Source organism: Schistocerca americana, chromosome 9 (genome assembly GCF_021461395.2).
Source record: "Schistocerca americana isolate TAMUIC-IGC-003095 chromosome 9, iqSchAmer2.1, whole genome shotgun sequence".
Lineage (NCBI taxonomy): Eukaryota > Metazoa > Arthropoda > Insecta > Orthoptera > Acrididae > Schistocerca > Schistocerca americana.
In genome coordinates this window covers 125,374,307-125,395,547 of record NC_060127.1, presented here as the reverse complement: position 1 = coordinate 125,395,547, position 21,241 = coordinate 125,374,307, and the positions used below count along the sequence as shown (strand labels likewise).

At 55.1% G+C, this 21,241-nt stretch overlaps 1 long non-coding RNA gene across 1 annotated transcript in view; it reads left to right on the top strand.

Moving 5' to 3' along the window:
• Positions 1-941: 941 nt before the first annotated feature.
• The window catches only part of LOC124551309, a 70,421-nt gene continuing 50,121 nt past the window's right edge, over positions 942-21,241 (top strand). The window contains exons 1-2 of the long non-coding RNA XR_006967809.1: positions 942-980; positions 2,266-2,349. This is a non-coding gene — a long non-coding RNA (uncharacterized LOC124551309). The remainder of the gene's footprint in view (positions 981-2,265; positions 2,350-21,241) is intronic.

The window sequence follows — 21,241 nt, the reverse complement described above, 5'->3', positions numbered from 1 at the left end:
TCCTGCAAGTATCTGTAGTTTGTTATAGATGGCCAGATGTCTATTGTTTGTCTTTACAATATCATTTAAATCTTGTGAAAAAGGGTGGGGGAGGGGGGGGGGGAGGGGAGGGGAGAGTGTCTGTTGTTCATGAAGTTTGATATAAGCACATACATTTATTTGACATGTTTGCTACATTTGTCATTATGCTGTTCTCCTACCATCAGTGAAAACATTCTTTACCTTTTTTGTTTTTGAGGATGTTGGTGTGACACAGTGTACTGAAACCAGAGTTCTGGATTAGGTTGGATGAATTATCAGTTGACCTATTTTGCTCTTTTCCTCTTTTAGTGGAGACAATGTCACCTAGTCTGAGGTCTTGACTATGTCGGGCGGTTGCTTGAGTTGATATTCCAGATCCAAACAATGGAATGAACAATATTATTACCTGTAATGTTATTTATTTGTAGTGTCATTTGTGTAAGCGATTGGCTTGTATGTGGAATGAGTCACAGCTTCCTGTAAGTACTGGTGCATGAATAACTGTAATATTAATGTGATAATGAGTATGATGAGTAATGTGTAGAAACAATGGGATAAAGCGGAATTGGGCAGTAATTCCTTAAATCAGCCTTTAGCAAGGATGTTTATTTCTTATGTCTTTCCTACGATCTGGCATGTGAGATGTTAGCATCTTGCACCAGAATATTGTGCTGTAACAAATTCGATGAAACAGGCTGACGTCAAGATGCTGCAGCTACCAAAATGGGGGGATCACTGTGTTAAAACAATTTGTGTCTGGAGAACATTAAGTTACTGGATGTTAATAGTGGAATATTATTTTAGTGTAAAGTACATAGGTACCATTACCTCTTAAGTTAGTTTAGGAGGTAATAGAATTTTTTCATTTCAGATTTTTACACTCTGTGTCAAAATCTAAATTACTCTGCCACCAAGCCAACCCAAATCTATGTCTGTCAGCTCAAATGGAGCCACTTGTGGTATGTACGGAGAATGAAGGTACAGTGTCCTATTTTTGCTTTGGGAGTGTGTGTTGTGCTGTGAAATGATGAATTTATATTTGTCTGCTTCCATTCTCCATCTGTTAGTTACTGTTTTCCATGTTTTGTGTGTTGTCTTTCTGTAGTATATTAATGCAGTATTGGTTGTGCTGTTGAACCTCAGTGTAGTGAATCTGAGTGTGACTATTGTTAAAAGCAGAATATTAGTGTTTTTGCTGATACTGAGCTTTGCTTATTGTCAGTGTTCCATATTTCATATAGAGATCAATGTACATTGTAGACCTGGTGCACTAATTCACAATCTGCATTGACTTTGTGGATAAAATGCAAAACCATAGCATTGATATTGTGGATAGTGCGTTCATAGATTCTGCCCAGGATGGAAAACTGCATCCCTGCTTCTCAGTTGATCCCAGTATTTAACCATGAGTTGCTTATGTTGTGAATGAAGTAGAAGCTTTGAAAGTTTTCTCCAATCCATGTGATGCACAAAAATAATTAATTTTCCTATATCCCAGAACTTAATTATGCCGAGCATGTCAGGTTTAAGCATTTACCTTAAGCTTGAAAATAAATTTTGGTGGAAGGATTGTTCCTTGAGAGAAGACAATATTTTTCTCTTTCATCCCAACATGGTCTAGTGAAATTTAACCTGTTCATCTATACGCCTGAACTGCAGTTGGTCTATAGTTTTTTTGCATCCACATTTCCACGACTCCATTAAACTACTAACACACTTTCTGTATGTGAAGTGTTCAGATTGTCTGCTGTCTCGTTTAATGTTCATGTATGAATAAAACATGGTGGAGCTGTTGAATATTTCATAAACAGTGACACTATGTATGTTCGGCTATAATTTTATATGCATGACAGGGTGGTATCGGCATAAATGGCAGTGATAAAATTGCATAAGCTGCACTTTCAAGAAGGCAGTTAAATGGATGACAGTAATTGCAGTTGCAGGGACTAGATGCTGATTACGCCTGCAGTGCCATGCCTCGAATCTGCAGGGTCCAGCCAAACTTTAGAAAATTTTCCTTGTATCTTCACACTTCAGAACTTTCATGTATATTTGTGACACTTCATTTTAATGCATGTACAATTTTTTTTAAATTGCTCACTCAATGTTAAAAAATGCAGGTGCATGGTACCACTTCTTAAACTGGGATATCCTCAAACTGAGTTGTTGGTTTTTACTACAAACTTTCTCTTACCATTGCTGCACTGAAAAAACCTGCTTTGACAATTAACATTGCTTTTGCAGTGTGCAGACTAGACAATCTATTCTGCAGAGCAGGCTGGAAGTCGTACGTCCATGATGTACTGCTGAGGGCATGGTGGAAGTCAGGTATGGTTTGTGTAATGGAATGGTTTATTAAACTTATTTCTGGTGCTTTGTTTCATGTTTGCCTGATTGGCAGTGCTAATTATATTATGTGGCAATATCAATTTCTTTTCGTTATGAGATAACTATTAATGAAACACTGAAATTCACAAATAAGAAAAGCTATGTTATTATGGGTAAGTTTATTGCTATGGCTACAGTGAGTGCTATGTATACTTACATACGAAAACCTGTTTCTACTAATGGAGGTAATTCTTTAGTATTTGTGTATTGTTCAGTCACTCATAAAACTGAGCTCTTAGCTGTGGAGTATACAGTCAGAACTCTTCAGTTCCAAAACAAGTGCTTCATTGTCCCACTGTTAAATTGCCAGTTACGACCTCCTGGTATTCGGGTACTTCACAAAAGTGCTATACTGTGAGGAAGGCATTCTTTTCTGTATTCTACTTGCTCTGGATTCTGGGAAGTTCGCATCTTCTAGTGGTCTACTTTATCTATGTAACAACTCATGTGGACTGCTAAGGCAGCCAGTCCACAGTGACAGGTAGCCGAAAGAAAGGCACGCGTACACACACGCCGGCTGGCGTGAAGTCTGGAACAGGATAACTATTAAATGCTAATAAGAAAAGTATGCAGCTCCTCTAATACTTAACTTTATTCTTTGTCGGTTTACAACGTTCTTCTTGAGACATTTATACGATAATTCTCTAACTAGGTAAAGCTAATGGCGCCTTGCTAGGTCGTAGCCATGGACTGAGCTGAAGGCTATTCTAACTGTCTCTCGGCAAATGAGAGGAAGGCTTCGTCAGTGTAGTCGCTAGTAAAGTCGTCGTACAACTGGGGCGAGTGCTATTCCGTATCTCGAGACCTGCCTTGTGGTGGCGCTCGGTCTGCGATCACACAGTGGCGACACGCGGGTCCGACATGTACTAAATGGACCGCGGCCGATTTAAGCTACCACCTAGCAAGTGTGGTGTCTGGCGGTGACACCACAACAACAATATTACATTAGCAGAACTGTTATCAAATGCTGGTTAGGGTGTTTTGATAAAAAGGTAGTAAACATTCAACACTAGCTTCTCTTGTCAAAGACACAGATTTTAGCTCTAGCTCCTGATAATTTACTTTCGTCACTGATATGCAAAAATGAAGATTGGTACCACGAATGTAACAGAATTATCTTTGTGATTAGTCTGTTGGGGTATATTGAGAAAATTGTAGCTTTGTGTAGTACCAGTGAGATGTGCATAAGGGTTTACATTTTTATAATCTTGTGGTAGGTTTGATGTTGCATATTCCAGTAGATGGGATTGTCTTCCAGAAGAGGATTTGTAATTGGTGCATTGGCCATGTGTGAAAGGCACTGAAAACTATAGAAGTTGGCTGTACAAAGCTAGTTAGGTTAATTTTACATGCTCAGTTAACACTTTCGCTGCGGCTGACGCTTGTAAGCGTCACAACAAGCCATGAGCCAGTGCGGCTGACGCTTATAAGCGTCCGCGCTCACTGTTGGATTACTCAGTCTAGTTGCAGTGTCTAAGCTAGCATCACAGCGTGTAAACTTTTATTTTGTGTGGCCAGTTATCGAAGGTATATTGTTTGCAATGGCGGCTAATGAACATTTGAATGACGCCTGTGAGACCCCTATAGGGTTCAGACAGCAAACAGACTTTAAAACATGACCACAATACAGTCGAAGCTTATTTGAAGTAATGCATCTAAGGTGTCATCATTGAGCCGGTATAGAACATGATCCTACAGATCTTACAAGGTCTTGACGTCAGCTTGTAGCTCAGGTGGGCTTAGGAGCGTCGGTTACGAGCGGTACTTGCCGTTTCGGAGTGTTACCGGCCCGCACTCGCACGTTGCCGGGTCGCACTGGAGAGTTGCGCGCCTGCACCGATGCCGCAGCGAAAGTGTTAATGTGGGTATACATTTGTTGTTTAGGTGTTATGATCCTTCCTGATGTTTCTCAATTTGTTAGTTTTCAAAACTGAGCATACAATTCAGCATCCAGATGACCTGATATTTATGATGTATGGTACACCCTTGTTTAAATGAATTTAAAATGGTTTTTATTCACTTTTCATTGGCATTTGTTGATGTACTAGGTATCAGCTAGGGTGGCCCCTGGGAGGTGTGGTCTATGTCAGTTCTCACCCCCTCATCTTCCCTTAGGATCTAAAAAGCAGAGGGAAGACTTTGGGGTAGCCTGATCTGGCTGTGATTTTAAGCTCACACCGTTGGCATAGTATTATTTCTGCTAAAAGTGCTGTTTGGGTAACATTGGATGAAGTAATGACATTCCGACCCACACCTGTCCTTCAGAGTATTCATGTGGCAATACTGCACTTAATTTGTGCTGTTTCTGGCATGGTTCTGCAATTTTAGTGCTACACAGTAACCAGCATTTGCTTGTGTCATCATTGCGTGGAAGTGTCTGCAAAGAGAGCAGTGATGTTTATTGGTTAGTATTGCTATTTTGTTTGAGAGGTAGTCATATGAGGGATTTGAATTTTTTCACAAGCTTAAAGATAATGACAGAAGGGGTGAAATAGCATTGGAACAACAGACTGAGTCACCCAAAGCACGTGGTGTTCCACTACAAATTTTACTGAGAAGCTTAGCAGAATTACAGGCAATGGAATACTGTGGTCAATAAGTTGTTTCTGTCACAATAAAGGATGGCAGCCAAAAACAGTTGCAGGATAGAATTTTTTTTTATTAAAATTCTTGACCAAGGTTTCGGTACATATAAATATACCTTCATCAGAAGTACATTTCCTGAATAGAAAGACACATTCATTAGAAAAGCCATATCAACGAAAGTTTTTTTTTTTTTCTTTATTGTTATTTTCAAACCCGTACAAACAGGCAGGCTGTCAGCAGCATGGTACGCCGCTCTTCAGCCGTAGAGGAGATAAAGATAGAACAGAAAGAATACACAAATGTGACATAACGGTGGGTAAGAAAACAGTAGACACATAAAGACAAACACGGAGCCGTTCACACTTGACGAAAATTCACTACAAACTGTTGTCACGACGCACTAACACGGAAGATGGCGATGGCACAGGTGAATGATGGAGTATGACGGGAACACTGAACACGAAACACGACGGCACTCACGAGACACTGATGGCGATGATCTCCGGCGCGCAAATGTCCACTCAGCGTGTACGAGTCCGGGGACCTGCCAAGAGAGGAGGTGGAGGAGGAGGAAGGGGAAATGGGAGAGGGGAGAGCAGAGATGCCATGGGCAAAGGAGAGAGGGGGAGGGAGGAAGGGGGAGTGAAGCCCGGAGGAGAGGGTAGGAGGGAGGGGGGAAAGGAAAGAGAAGGGAAGGGAAAAGGGGGGGGGAGGGAGGGTGCCTGAAGGAAAGGACACAGGAGGGGGGGGGGAGGATCAAAGTTGATAGGAGGGGTAGATGCAGGGGAGGAGGACATCATCAGGGAGGGGGAGCTGGCGGAAGCCACCTTGGGAGAGGGTAAGGAGGGTGGAGAGATGGAGACCGGGTGGGACATGGGAGTACAGGCGCGGCAGCGGGCGGGGGTGGGAGAGGATCGGGGAGACGAGCGGGTGAGGTGGATCGAGTTTACGGGAGGTGTATAGAATTCGTATCCTTTCGAGGAAGAGGAGGAGGTGGGGGAAGGGGATAAGGTCATACAGGATCCGCGTGGGGGAAGGGAGACGGTTGCGAGAGGCAAGGCGGAGAGCATGGCGTTCAAGGATTTGGAGGGATTTATAAAAGGAAGGGGGGGCGGAGATCCAGGCTGGATGGGCGTAACAGAGGATAGGGCGGATAAGGGACTTATAGGTGTGGAGGATGGTGGAGGGGTTCAGACCCCACGTCCGGCCGGAAAGGAGCTTGAGGAGACGGAGTCGGGAACGTGCCTTGGCTTGGATTGTCTGGAGATGGGGAGTCCAGGAGAGGCGACGGTCGAGGGTGACACCAAGGTACTTAAGGGTGGGGGTGAGAGCGATGGGACGGCCATAAACGGTGAGATAGAAATCAAGGAGGCGGAAGGAGGGAGTGGTTTTGCCTACAATGATCGCCTGGGTTTTGGAAGGATTGACCTTGAGCAACCACTGGTTGCACCAAGCGGTGAACCGGTCAAGATGGGATTGGAGAAGGTGTTGGGAGCGTTGCAGGGTGGGGGCAAGGGCAAGGAAGGCGGTGTCATCGGCAAACTGGAGAAGGTGGACGGGGGGGTGACGGCGGCGGCATATCCGCCGTGTACAACAAGTACAGAAGGGGGGAGAGGACGGAGCCTTGGGGCACACCGGCGGAGGGGAAAAAGGTGTAGGAATCGGTATTATGGATGGTGACATGGGAAGGACGGCGGGAGAGAAAGGAACCGAACAGACGAACGTAGTTAATGGGAAGGGCGAAGGTTTGGAGCTTGAAGAGGAGACCGGAATGCCATACGCGGTCATATGCGCGTTCGAGGTCAAGAGAGAGGAAGATTGCGGAGCGACGGGAATTGAGCTGTTCGGAAAGGAGATGAGTGAGGTGAAGGAGAAGATCGTCGGAAGAGAAGGACGGCCGAAAGCCACACTGGGTAACGGGGAGGAGGCGGTGCTGGCGGAGATGCTGGTGGATGCGGCAGGTGAGGATAGATTCCAGGACCTTGCTGAAGACCGAGGTAAGGCTGATGGGACGGTAGGAGGAGGCGGCGGACGGCAGTTTGCCAGGTTTGAGGAACATGAGGATACGGGAGGTTTTCCACAGGTCGGGGTAGTAACCGGTGGACAGGACTACATTGTAGAGCCTGGCCAGGGTGGAGAGAAAAGAGACAGGAGCTTCACGAAGGTGACAGTAGGTGACACGATCGTGACCAGGAGCGGTGTTGCGTTTGGTGCGGAGTGTATTGATGAGATCCTGTGTGGTGATGGGGGCATTAAGGTCCGTGTGTGGAATGTTGTCCTAGTACTGGAAACCAGGAGCGAGGGGAGGGACAGAGGTGTCAGTTCGATCGCGGATATCTGGGAAGAGGGAGTAATCGAACTGGGGATCATCAGGGATGGAAAACACATCGGACAGGTAGGAGGCAAAGTGATTGGCCTTACTAAGGGCGTCAGGGAAGGGGTGATCATGGTGGAGAAGAGGATAGTAGGGGGAGGGTTTAGTTCCGGTAAGGCGACGGAAGGCGGTCCAGAACTTGGACGAGTTTATAGGGAGGGTAGCATTTAAACGGGTGCATGTCTGTCGCCAGTCCCGGCGTTTCTTGGCCACGAGCAAATGTCGAATGTGTCGCTGTAGTTGCCGGTGGCGTCGTAGGGTGTCCGAGTCACGCGTGCGGAGGAAGGCACGGTAGAGACGACGGGATTCACGGAGGAGGAGGACGGCCTGTGGTGGTAAGGTAGGACGGTGGGGGTGGATGGCAACAGTAGGGACGTGGGCCTCCACGGCCTCAGACAAGGTCTGCTGGAGAAAGGAGGCGGCATGGGTGACATCATCGGGACGGCGGTAGGCGAGAGGGTGGCTATCGACCTGAGTGGAGAGGGTATCCCGGTAGGCATTCCAGTTGGCATGGGAATAGTCATGGATGTACTTAGGGGGAGGGTCATGACGAGGGTCGGGGCGGGGGCGACGGCCGTCTGAAACGGTGAGGAGGACAGGGAGATGGTCGCTACCAATAGGCTCCAGGACATCCACCGTAATGCGACCAAGGAGGTTGGGGGAGGAGAGGATAACATCGGGAGTGGAGTTGGATTCGGGACAGGTGTGCTGGGGGATGGGGATGAGGTCGCCTTGAAGGGAGGAGAGGAACCGATGCCACCGCCGTAACTGGGCAGCGGAGCGACTATGGATGTTGAGGTCGGCGGCGATCACATAGGAGGAGAAGGTACGGTCGATGTGGGAGAGGAAGTCGAAAGGAAGAGGGGCGTTGGGGCGGACATAGATGGTGGCACAGGTAATGGTAAGGCCGGGGAAGAAGAGACTAAGGATCAGGTGTTCGGTGGGGTCGGGAAGGAGAGGCTGGAGCCGAACGGGGATCTGGCGGTGGTGGCCAATGGCAACTCCGCCACGCGCAACTGGGAGGGGATTATCGGAGCGGTGGAGGAGATAGGGGGAGGTGTGGATGGAGTGGTGGGGTTGGAGGAAGGTTTCATTGAGGAGGAAGGCATCCACGCGGTGGGTAGCAAGGGTGTGCAGGAAGAGGTTCTTGTTGACGGGAAGGGAGCGGATATTGTTGAAAAGGATACGATGCTGTCGCGCCATGATAAGGACTTATACGAGGGTGTCAACGCGGGAGAAGGTGAAATGGGCCTGGTTATTGGAAAAGGTGGCGTACATTTTAAGGGGGAATACGGAACGGGCGGCGAGGGAGATCTGTTGTAAGGTGTGCGGGCGCTGAAAGGGATGGACGTTTTGGAGGACAATGGTGAGGAACCTGATGATGTCCTCAGCAGTGGGGGGGGGACGAAGGGAATTGCCAGGAGGGGTGGGGGCGTCCAGGGGACGGACAGGTACGGTGAGTTCAGGAGTGGTGGGAGGGGGTCGGGCTTTACACTTTTGGGAGTAGGTGGGGTGGGGGAGGCTGCAGGTATTACAGGAGGGAGGGGATTGGAGGTTGGGGCACTGCCGGAGGAAGTGCGCTTGCCGACAATGCGGGCAGGTGGGGGCCTCGCGGCACTCTGCTGTTGGATGTGCATTGTAGCGCAGACATCTCTGGCAGCGCAGGGATTGAGGGGAGGAACGGGAGGGGTCGACCTTGTACCGTTGATTGAAGAGGAGGGCACCCTCCTTCAGGAGACGGTCAATGGAGGGGGCGTCCTCAGAGAAAACCCGCATAAGGCGGGTGGGGCCGGTCGCGTTGAAAATGCGGCGGACTGCCCGCACCTCCAGGGTGGGATGGGCCTTCAGCTCCGCCAGCACCTACTCCTCCGTGATCGACAGGCTAAGCCGAGTGATCACGGCGGTGAGGGTCGGCGGGCGACGCGGGGGTTGGGGTTGGCGGGTAGGAGATGGGGAGGGAGCAGGGGTGAGGGAGGCGTGAGGACCAAAACGGGTGATGGGGAGGCGGGAGAGGATGTCAGTATGGAGGGTTGGGCTGGGGGAGGAGATAAGAACAGAATCCCGTCTGGGAGTAAGGAGAGAGATGGGGGCGCCAGGGAAATGTTGGCGGAGGAGGAGGGAGAGATTCCGGGCCTCGAGGAAGGAAGGATCGGGACGGGACAGGAGATATTTGTAGAGACCGGGTGGGGAGGAGGAGGAGGAGGGAGCGGGGCCTGGTGGGGAGACGTCCATGGCATTTTGGGGTGGGGACGGGGGGCGGGGTGGAGCCTTTTTAGGAGCAGAGGAAGTGGAGGCGCCACTAGGGCGTTTGACAGCGGCAGATGGCGGGTGGTGACATGAGGGACGGGAACGATGGGGAGGTGGCGGGAAGGGACAGGTCCCGGCACGGACGCAGCAGTCGGCGCCGGAGATAGTGACTGTGACGGTGCAGGCGAATGTGGCAGTGATGGTGATGGTGACGATGATGACGGTGGTGGCGGTGATGGCGATGGCGATGGCGACGGGGAGAGCTGGGCGTGGGCCACCCTAGCCGGAGCTGCAGTGACAGGCTGGGGGAGTGGGGGGAAAGGATCAGAACGAGAGGAAGAGGCGGGAGAGGGGGCGACAAAGAGCGAGGGCGAAGGAATAGAGAGGAGGGGAGGGATGGAAGGAGGGGGGTGGGACTGGGCACACCAAGTGATAGTGGTGGAGGCGGCGGAAGGGGACGTATAAACGATGGCGGTGGTGGTAGTAGTGACGGTGGTGGTGGGGGCGGACATGACGACAAGAAGAAGAAAGAAAAACACAGCACTAAATGGACAGGACACACACTGGGAGACGACGGACGGCGACGGCGAGAGGCAGGGACGCTGCTGCCGCGGCCGGGGCCGGGGCCGGGGGGGCGGCGGCTGCTGCTGCTGCTGCTGCTGCTGCTGGCTGGACTGCTGCTGGAGGGCGGGCGGGCGGGCTGGCTGGCTGGCTGGCTGGCTGGCTGGCTGGCTGGCTGGCTGGCTGGCTGGCTGGCTGCGGGACCACTGCTGCAGGCCGGGACCGGGAACTGCTGCTGCTGCTGCTGCTGCTGCTTCTGCTGCTTCTGCTGCTTGGCTGGCTGGCACCTGTAACCCCTAGCACTTCGATTAGCGCGAAAATGGCACTATCGAAGGGCGGTAAGCTTGCGGTGTACCGCCGGAGATGTCCCAACGAAAGTTTTTTTTTTTTTACTTTATTGTTATTTTAAAACCTGTACAACTCAGGTAGGCTGGCAGCGGCACACTACGCCGCTCTTCAGCCATAGCGTTTTACAAGAGTATAAAACATGGTGAATGACAATGAACAAAGTGACGGGCAAAAGAGAGAGGTCACAGAGACATAAAAAACACGGAGTCGTTCACATGTGACGATAACAACACTGAAAACACGTCGGCACGGCGCACAAAACACTGATGAGTCCGACGGCACAAGTGAACGTAGGAGTGGGACGGCGGACACCAAAAACACTGTACGACGTCACACACACGAGACACAAAAGGCGACGATCTCCGGCGCGCGAATATATGTGTGCGAGTCCGGGGACCTGCCAAGAGAGGAGGAGGAGGAAGGGGAGTGGGAGAGCGAGAGGGGAGAGCAGAGATGCCACGGGCAGGGGAGATAGGGGGGAGGGAGGAAGAGGGAGAGGAAGCCCGGGGGAAGAGGGGGAAGGGAGGGGACAGGGAGACGGAAAAAGAAGGGAAGAGAAGAGAAGGGAGGGAGGGTGCCGAAAGGAAAGGACACGGGAAGTGGGGGGCGGGGCAGGGTCAAAGTTGATAGGAGGGGTAGATGGAGGGGACGAGGACATCATCAGGGAGAGGGAGCTGGCGGAAGCCACCTTGGGAGAGGGTATGGAGGGTGGAGAGATGGAGACCGGGTGGGACGTGGGAATACAGGCGCGGCAGCGGGCGGGGGTGGGAGAGGATCGGGGAAATGAGCGGGTGAGGAGGATCAAGTTTACGTGAGGTGTACAGGATACGTATCCTTTCAAGGAAAAGGAGGAGGTGGGGGAAGGGGATGAGATCATACAGGATCCGCGTGGGGGAGGGGAGACGGATGCGATAGGCAAGGCGGAGAGCATGGCGTTCAAGGATTTGGAGGGATTTATAGAAGGTAGGGGGGGCGGAGATCCAGGCTGGATGGGCGTAACAAAGGATAGGGCGGATGAGGGATTTATAGGTGTGGAGGATTGTGGAGGGGTCCAGACCCCACGTGCGGCCGGAAAGGAGCTTGAGGAGACGGAGTCGGGAACGTGCCTTGGCTTGGATTGTCTGGAGATGGGGAGTCCAGGAGAGGCGACGGTCGAGGGTGACGCCAAGGTACTTAAGGGTGGGAGTGAGGGCGATAGGACGGCCATAGACGGTGAGATAGAAATCAAGGAGGCAGAAGGAAGGGGTGGTTTTGCCTACAATGATCGCCTGGGTTTTGGAGGGATTGACCTTGAGCAACCACTGGTTACACCAAGTGGTGAACCGGTCAAGATGGGATTGGAGAAGGCGTTGGGAGCGTTGCAGGGTGGGGGCAAGGGCGAGGAAGGCGGTGTCATCGGCAAACTGGAGGAGGTGGACGGGGGGCGACGGCGGCGGCATGTCCGCCGTGTACAAAAGGTACAGAAGGGGGGAGAGGACGGAGCCTTGGGGCACACCGGCGGAGGGGAAAAAGGTGTAGGAATCGGTGTTATGGATGGTGACATAGGAAGGACGGCGGGAGAGAAAGGAACCGATCAGACGGACGTAGTTAATGGGAAGGGCAAAGGTTTGGAGCTTGAAGAGGAGACCGGAATGCCAGACGCGGTCATAAGCGCGTTCGAGGTCAAGTGAGAGGAAGATGGCGGAGCGACGGGAATTAAGCTGTTCGGAAAGGAGATGAGTGAGGTGAAGGAGAAGATCGTCGGAAGAGAAGGATGGCCGAAAGCCACACTGGGTGACGGGAAGGAGGCGGTGCTGGCGGAGATGCTGGTGGATGCGGCGGGTGAGGATAGATTCTAGGACCTTGCTGAAGACCGAGGTAAGGCTGATGGGACGGTAGGAGGAGACGGCTGACGGCGGTTTGCCAGGTTTAAGGAACATGAGGATACGGGAGGTTTTCCACAGGTCGGGGTAGTAACCGGTGGACAGGACTACATTGTAGAGCCTGGCCAGGGTGGAGAGGAAAGAGACAGGAGCTTCACGAAGGTGACGGTAGGTGGCACGATCGTGACCAGGAGCGGTGTTGCGTTTTGTGCGGAGGGTAGCAATGAGATCCTGTGTAGTGATAGGGGCATTGAGTTCCGTGTGTGTAATGTTGTCCAAGTACTGGAAGCCAGGAGCGAGGGGAGGGGAAGAGGTGTCAGTTCGATCGCGGATATCCGGGAAGAGGGAGTAATCGAACTGGGGATCATCGGGGACAGAAAATACATCGGAGAGGTAGGAGGCAAAGTGATTGGCCTTACTAAGGGAGTCTGGGAAAGGGTGATCATCATGGAGAAGAGGATAATAGGGGGAGGGTTTAGTTCCGGTAAGGCGACGGAAGGCCGACCAGAACTTGGACGAGTTGATTGGTAGGGTTGCATTTAAACGGGTGCATGTCTGTCGCCAGTCCCGGCGTTTCTTAGCCGCGAGCAAATTACGAACGTGTCGCTGGAGTTGCCGGTGGCGTCGTAGTGTGTCCGGGTCACGCGTGCGGAGGAAGGCACGGTAGAGACGACGGGATTCATGGAGGAGGAGAACGGCCTGTGGGGGTAAGGTAGGACGGTGGGGGTGGATGGCGACAGTAGGAACGTGGGCCTCCACGGCCTCAGACAAGGTCCGCTGGAGAAAGGAGGCGGCATGGGTGACATCGTCAGGGTGGTGGTAGGTGAGAGGGTGGCTATCGACCTGGGTGGAAAGGGTATCCCGGTAGGCATTCCAGTCGGCTCGGGAATAGTCGTGGACATACTTAGGGGGAGGGTCAGTACGAGGGTCGGGGCGAGGGCGACGACCGTCTGAAACGGTGAGGAGGACAGGGAGATGGTCGCTACCAATAGGCTCCAGGACATCCACCGTTAAGCGGCCAAGGAGGTTGGGGGAGGAGAGGATAACATCGGGAGTGGAGTTGGATTCGGGACAGGTGTGCTGGGGGATGGGGATGAGGTCGCCTTGAAGGGAGGAGAGGAACCGATGCCACCGCCGTAACTGGGCAGCGGAGCGACTATGGATGTTGAGGTCGGCGGCGATCACATAGGAGGAGAAGGTACGGTCGATGTGGGAGAGGAAGTCGAAAGGAAGAGGGGCGTTGGGGCGGACATAGATGGTGGCACAGGTAATGGTAAGGCCGGGGAAGAAGAGACTAAGGATCAGGTGTTCGGTGGGGTCGGGAAGGAGAGGCTGGAGCCGAACGGGGATCTGGCGGTGGTGGCCAATGGCAACTCCGCCACGCGCAACTGGGAGGGGATTATCGGAGCGGTGGAGGAGATAGGGGGAGGTGTGGATGGAGTGGTGGGGTTGGAGGAAGGTTTCATTGAGGAGGAAGGCATCCACGCGGTGGGTAGCAAGGGTGTGCAGGAAGAGGTTCTTGTTGACGGGAAGGGAGCGGATATTGTTGAAAAGGATACGATGCTGTCGCGCCATGATAAGGACTTATACGAGGGTGTCAAGGCGGGAGAAGGTGAAATGGGCCTGGTTATTGGAAAAGGTGGCGTACATTTTAAGGGGGAATACGGAACGGGCGGCGAGGGAGATCTGTTGTAAGGTGTGCGGGCGCTGAAAGGGATGGACGTTTTGGAGGACAATGGTGAGGAACCTGATGATGTCCTCAGCAGTGGGGGGGGGACGAAGGGAATTGCCAGGAGGGGTGGGGGCGTCCAGGGGACGGACAGGTACGGTGAGTTCAGGAGTGGTGGGAGGGGGTCGGGCTTTACACTTTTGGGAGTAGGCGGGGTGGGGGAGGCTGCAGGTATTACAGGAGGGAGGGGATTGGAGGTTGGGGCACTGCCGGAGGAAGTGCGCTTGCCGACAATGCGGGCAGGTGGGGGCCTCGCGGCACTCTGCTGTTGGATGTGCATTGTAGCGCAGACATCTCTGGCAGCGCAGGGATTGAGGGGAGGAACGGGAGGGGTCGACCTTGTACCGTTGATTGAAGAGGAGGGCACCCTCCTTCAGGAGACGGTCAATGGAGGGGGCGTCCTCAGAGAAAACCCGCATAAGGCGGGTGGGGCCGGTCGCGTTGAAAATGCGGCGGACTGCCCGCACCTCCAGGGTGGGATGGGCCTTCAGCTCCGCCAGCACCTACTCCTCCGTGATCGACAGGCTAAGCCGAGTGATCACGGCGGTGAGGGTCGGCGGGCGACGCGGGGGTTGGGGTTGGCGGGTAGGAGATGGGGAGGGAGCAGGGGTGAGGGAGGCGTGAGGACCAAAACGGGTGATGGGGAGGCGGGAGAGGATGTCAGTATGGAGGGTTGGGCTGGGGGAGGAGATAAGAACAGAATCCCGTCTGGGAGTAAGGAGAGAGATGGGGGCGCCAGGGAAATGTTGGCGGAGGAGGAGGGAGAGATTCCGGGCCTCGAGGAAGGAAGGATCGGGACGGGACAGGAGATATTTGTAGAGACCGGGTGGGGAGGAGGAGGAGGAGGGAGCGGGGCCTGGTGGGGAGACGTCCATGGCATTTTGGGGTGGGGACGGGGGGCGGGGTGGAGCCTTTTTAGGAGCAGAGGAAGTGGAGGCGCCACTAGGGCGTTTGACAGCGGCAGATGGCGGGTGGTGACATGAGGGACGGGAACGATGGGGAGGTGGCGGGAAGGGACAGGTCCCGGCACGGACGCAGCAGTCGGCGCCGGAGATAGTGACTGTGATGGTGCAGGCGAATGTGGCAGTGATGGTGATGGTGACGATGATGACGGTGGTGGCGGTGATGGCGATGGCGATGGCGACGGGGAGAGCTGGGCGTGGGCCACCCTAGCCGGAGCTGCAGTGACAGGCTGGGGGAGTGGGGGGAAAGGATCAGAACGAGAGGAAGAGGCGGGAGAGGGGGCGACAAAGAGCGAGGGCGAAGGAATAGAGAGGAGGGGGGGGATGGAAGGAGGGGGGTGGGACTGGGCACACCAAGTGATAGTGGTGGAGGCGGCGGAAGGGGACGTATACACGATGGCGGTGGTGGTAGTAGTGACGGTGGTGGTGGGGGCGGACATGACGACAAGAAGAAGAAAGAAAAACACAGCACTAAATGGACAGGACACACACTGGGAGACGACGGACGGCGACGGCGAGAGGCAGGGACGCTGCTGCCGCGGCCGGGGCCGGGGCCGGGGGGGCGGCGGCTGCTGCTGCTGCTGCTGCTGCTGCTGGCTGGACTGCTGCTGGAGGGCGGGCGGGCGGGCGGGCTGGCTGGCTGGCTGGCTGGCTGGCTGGCTGGCTGCGGGACCACTGCTGCAGGCCGGGACCGGGAACTGCTGCTGCTGCTGCTGCTGCTGCTGCTGCTGCTTCTGCTGCTTCTGCTGCTTGGCTGGCTGGCACCTGTAACCCCTAGCACTTCGATTAGCGCGAAAATGGCACTATCGAAGGGCGGTAACCTTGCGGTGTACCGCCGGAGATGTCCCAACGAAAGTTTTTTTTTTTTTACTTTATTGTTATTTTAAAACCTGTACAACTCAGGTAGGCTGGCAGCGGCACACTACGCCGCTCTTCAGCCATAGCGTTTTACAAGAGTATAAAACATGGTGAATGACAATGAACAAAGTGACGGGCAAAAGAGAGAGGTCACAGAGACATAAAAAACACGGAGTCGTTCACATGTGACGATAACAACACTGAAAACACGTCGGCACGGCGCACAAAACACTGATGAGTCCGACGGCACAAGTGAACGTAGGAGTGGGACGGCGGACACCAAAAACACTATACGACGTCACACACACGAGACACAAAAGGCGACGATCTCCGGCGCGCGAATATATGTGTGCGAGTCCGGGGACCTGCCAAGAGAGGAGGAGGAGGAAGGGGAGTGGGAGAGCGAGAGGGGAGAGCAGAGATGCCACGGGCAGGGGAGATAGGGGGGAGGGAGGAAGAGGGAGAGGAAGCCCGGGGGAAGAGGGGGAAGGGAGGGGACAGGGAGACGGAAAAAGAAGGGAAGAGAAGAGAAGGGAGGGAGGGTGCCGAAAGGAAAGGACACGGGAAGTGGGGGGCGGGGCAGGGTCAAAGTTGATAGGAGGGGTAGATGGAGGGGACGAGGACATCATCAGGGAGAGGGAGCTGGCGGAAGCCACCTTGGGAGAGGGTATGGAGGGTGGAGAGATGGAGACCGGGTGGGACGTGGGAATACAGGCGCGGCAGCGGGCGGGGGTGGGAGAGGATCGGGGAAATGAGCGGGTGAGGAGGATCAAGTTTACGTGAGGTGTACAGGATACGTATCCTTTCAAGGAAAAGGAGGAGGTGGGGGAAGGGGATGAGATCATACAGGATCCGCGTGGGGGAGGGGAGACGGATGCGATAGGCAAGGCGGAGAGCATGGCGTTCAAGGATTTGGAGGGATTTATAGAAGGTAGGGGGGGCGGAGATCCAGGCTGGATGGGCGTAACAAAGGATAGGGCGGATGAGGGATTTATAGGTGTGGAGGATTGTGGAGGGGTCCAGACCCCACGTGCGGCCGGAAAGGAGCTTGAGGAGACGGAGTCGGGAACGTGCCTTGGCTTGGATTGTCTGGAGATGGGGAGTCCAGGAGAGGCGACGGTCGAGGGTGACGCCAAGGTACTTAAGGGTGGGAGTGAGGGCGATAGGACGGCCATAGACGGTGAGATAGAAATCAAGGAGGCGGAAGGAAGGGGTGGTTTTGCCTACAATGATCGCCTGGGTTTTGGAGGGATTGACCTTGAGCAACCACTGGTTACACCAAGTGGTGAACCGGTCAAGATGGGATTGGAGAAGGCGTTGGGAGCGTTGCAGGGTGGGGGCAAGGGCGAGGAAGGCGGTGTCATCGGCAAACTGGAGGAGGTGGACGGGGGGCGACGGCGGCGGCATGTCCGCCGTGTACAAAAGGTACAGAAGGGGGGAGAGGACGGAGCCTTGGGGCACACCGGCGGAGGGGAAAAAGGTGTAGGAATCGGTGTTATGGATGGTGACATAGGAAGGACGGCGGGAGAGAAAGGAACCGATCAGACGGACGTAGTTAATGGGAAGGGCAAAGGTTTGGAGCTTGAAGAGGAGACCGGAATGCCAGACGCGGTCATAAGCGCGTTCGAGGTCAAGTGAGAGGAAGATGGCGGAGCGACGGGAATTAAGCTGTTCGGAAAGGAGATGAGTGAGGTGAAGGAGAAGATCGTCGGAAGAGAAGGATGGCCGAAAGCCACACTGGGTGACGGGAAGGAGGCGGTGCTGGCGGAGATGCTGGTGGATGCGGCGGGTGAGGATAGATTCTAGGACCTTGCTGAAGACCGAGGTAAGGCTGATGGGACGGTAGGAGGAGACGGCTGACGGCGGTTTGCCAGGTTTAAGGAACATGAGGATACGGGAGGTTTTCCACAGGTCGGGGTAGTAACCGGTGGACAGGACTACATTGTAGAGCCTGGCCAGGGTGGAGAGGAAAGAGACAGGAGCTTCACGAAGGTGACGGTAGGTGGCACGATCGTGACCAGGAGCGGTGTTGCGTTTTGTGCGGAGGGTAGCAATGAGATCCTGTGTAGTGATAGGGGCATTGAGTTCCGTGTGTGTAATGTTGTCCAAGTACTGGAAGCCAGGAGCGAGGGGAGGGGAAGAGGTGTCAGTTCGATCGCGGATATCCGGGAAGAGGGAGTAATCGAACTGGGGATCATCGGGGACAGAAAATACATCGGAGAGGTAGGAGGCAAAGTGATTGGCCTTACTAAGGGAGTCTGGGAAAGGGTGATCATCATGGAGAAGAGGATAATAGGGGGAGGGTTTAGTTCCGGTAAGGCGACGGAAGGCCGACCAGAACTTGGACGAGTTGATTGGTAGGGTTGCATTTAAACGGGTGCATGTCTGTCGCCAGTCCCGGCGTTTCTTAGCCGCGAGCAAATTACGAACGTGTCGCTGGAGTTGCCGGTGGCGTCGTAGTGTGTCCGGGTCACGCGTGCGGAGGAAGGCACGGTAGAGACGACGGGATTCATGGAGGAGGAGAACGGCCTGTGGGGGTAAGGTAGGACGGTGGGGGTGGATGGCGACAGTAGGAACGTGGGCCTCCACGGCCTCAGACAAGGTCCGCTGGAGAAAGGAGGCGGCATGGGTGACATCGTCAGGGTGGTGGTAGGTGAGAGGGTGGCTATCGACCTGGGTGGAAAGGGTATCCCGGTAGGCATTCCAGTCGGCTCGGGAATAGTCGTGGACATACTTAGGGGGAGGGTCAGTACGAGGGTCGGGGCGAGGGCGACGACCGTCTGAAACGGTGAGGAGGACAGGGAGATGGTCGCTACCAATAGGCTCCAGGACATCCACCGTTAAGCGGCCAAGGAGGTTGGGGGAGGAGAGGATAACATCAGGAGTGGAGTTGGATTCAGGACGGGTATGCCGGGGGATGGGGACGAGGTCACCTTGAAGGGTGGAGAGGAACCGATGCCATCGCCGTAACTGGGCAGCGGAACGACTATGGATGTTGAGGTCGGCGGCGATCACGTAGGAGGAAAAGGTACGATCGACGTGGGAGAGGAAGTCGAAGGGAATAGGAGCGTTGGGGCGGACATAGATGGTGGCGCAGGTAACGGTAAGGCCGGGGAAGAAGAGACTAAGGATCAGGTGTTCGGTGGGGTCAGGAAGGAGAGGTTGGAGCCGAACGGGGATCTGGCGGTGGTGACCAATGGCAACTCCGCCACGTGCAATCGGGAGGGGATTATCGGAGCGGTGGAGGAGGTAGGGCGAAGTGTGGACAGTGTGGTGGGGTTGCAGGAAGGTTTCATTGAGGAGGAAGGCATCCACGCGGTGGGTGGCAAGGGTGTGCAGGAACAGGTTTTTGTTGGCGGGAAGGGAGCGGATGTTGTTGAAAAGGATACGTTGCTGTCGCGCCATGACTGGGATTTAAACGAGGGTGTCAAGACGGGAGAAGGTGAAATGGGCCTGGTTGTTGGAGTAGGTGGCGTACATCTTGAGTTGGAAGATGGAACGGGCAGCAAGGGAGATCTGCTGGAGGGTGTGAGGGCGCTGAAAGGGATGAACATTCTGGAGGACGATGGTGAGGAACCTGATGATGTCCTCAGCGGTGGGTGGGGGACGAAGGGAATTGCCAGGAGGGGTGGGGGCGTCCAGAGGACGGACAGGTACGGTGAGTTCAGGAGTGGTTGGAGGGGGTCGGGCTTTGCACTTTTGGGAGTAGGTGGGATGAGGGAGATTGCAGGTATTACAGGAGGGAGGGGATTGGAGGTTAGGGCACTGCCGGAGGAAGTGCGCCTGCCGACAATGCGGGCAGGTGGGGGCCTCGCGGCACTCAGTTGTGGGGTGCGCATTATAGCGCAGACACCTCTGGCAGCGCAGGGATTGAGGAGGGGAACGGGAAGGGTCGACCTTGTACCGCTGGTGGAAGAGGAGGGCGCCCTCCTTCAGGAGACGGTCAATGGAGTGGGCGTCCTCAGAGAAAACCCGCATAAGGCGGGTGGGGCCGGCCGAGTTGAAAATGCGGCGGACCGCCCGCACCTCCAGCGTGGGATGGGCCTGGAGCTCCGCCAACACCTCCTCCTCCGTGATCGACGGACTGAGCCGCGTGATCACGGCGGTGAGGGTCGGCGGGCGACGCGGGGGTTGGGGTTGGCGGGTAGGAGATGGAGAAGGAGCAGGGGTAAGGGAGGCGTTGGGACCAAAACGGTTGATGGGGAGACGGGAGAGGATGTCAGTATGGAGGGTTGGGCTGGGGGAGGAGATGAGAACAGAATCTCGGCGAGGAGTGAGGAGGGAGATGGGGGCACCAGGACAATGCTGGCGAAGGAAGAGGGTGAGGTTCCGGGCTTCAAGGAGAGAGGGATCAGGACGGGAGAGGAGGTAGCGGTAGGAGGAAGGGGGAGAGGAGGAGGATGAGGGGGCAGAGACAGGCGGGGAGACTTCCATGGCATCATGGGTGGGGGAAGGAGGACGAGGCGCAGCCTTTTTGGAAGCAGAGGAAGCAGGGGTGCCACCGGGGCGCTTGACGGCGGTGGAGGAGGTGTGGGGGATGGGAACAACGGGAATGTGGCGGGGAGGGGCAGGTCCCGGGGCCGGAGTCGGCGCCGGAGATGGTGACGGTGACGGTGAAGGCGACGGCGACGATGACGATGACGGTGGCAGTGGCGGCGGTGATGGCGAAGGTGACGGGGAGAGCTGGGCGTGGGCAGTGGCCCGACGGGCCATCACCCGAGCTGGGGCTGCAGTGACAGGCTGGGGGAGTGGGGGGAAGGGATCAGAACGAGAGGAGCGGGAGGAAGAAGCGGGAGAGGGGGCGACAAAGATAGAGGGTGAAGGGAGAGTGAGGAGAGGTGGAATGGAAGGAGGGGGGTGGGACTGGGCACACCAAGTTATAGTGGTGGAGGCGGCGGAAGGGGAGGTATAGACAATGGCGGTGGTGGTAGTAGTGACAGTGGTGGTGGGGGCGGACATGACGGGAGAGAGAAACAAGAACGAACAGAACGAAGAGGAGAGGACAGAAACTGGGGACAGACAAAGACGAAGACGAAGACGGATGAAGACGAAGACGGCCGGAGACCAGGGTCAGGACGGCGGCACAGGACGGCGGCGGCGGCGGGCACCGGCGGCGGCGGCGAGCACCGGCAGGCGGCGGCGGCGGCGAGCACCGGCAGGCGGCGACCAGGAGGGGGCGGCGAGCCCCGGCAGGCGGCGGCGGCGGCGGCGGCGGCGGCGGCGAGCACCGGCAGGCGGCGACCAGGCGGGGGCGGCGAGCCCCGGCAGGCGGCGACGGCTGCGGCGGCTGCAAGGACCGGAAGGC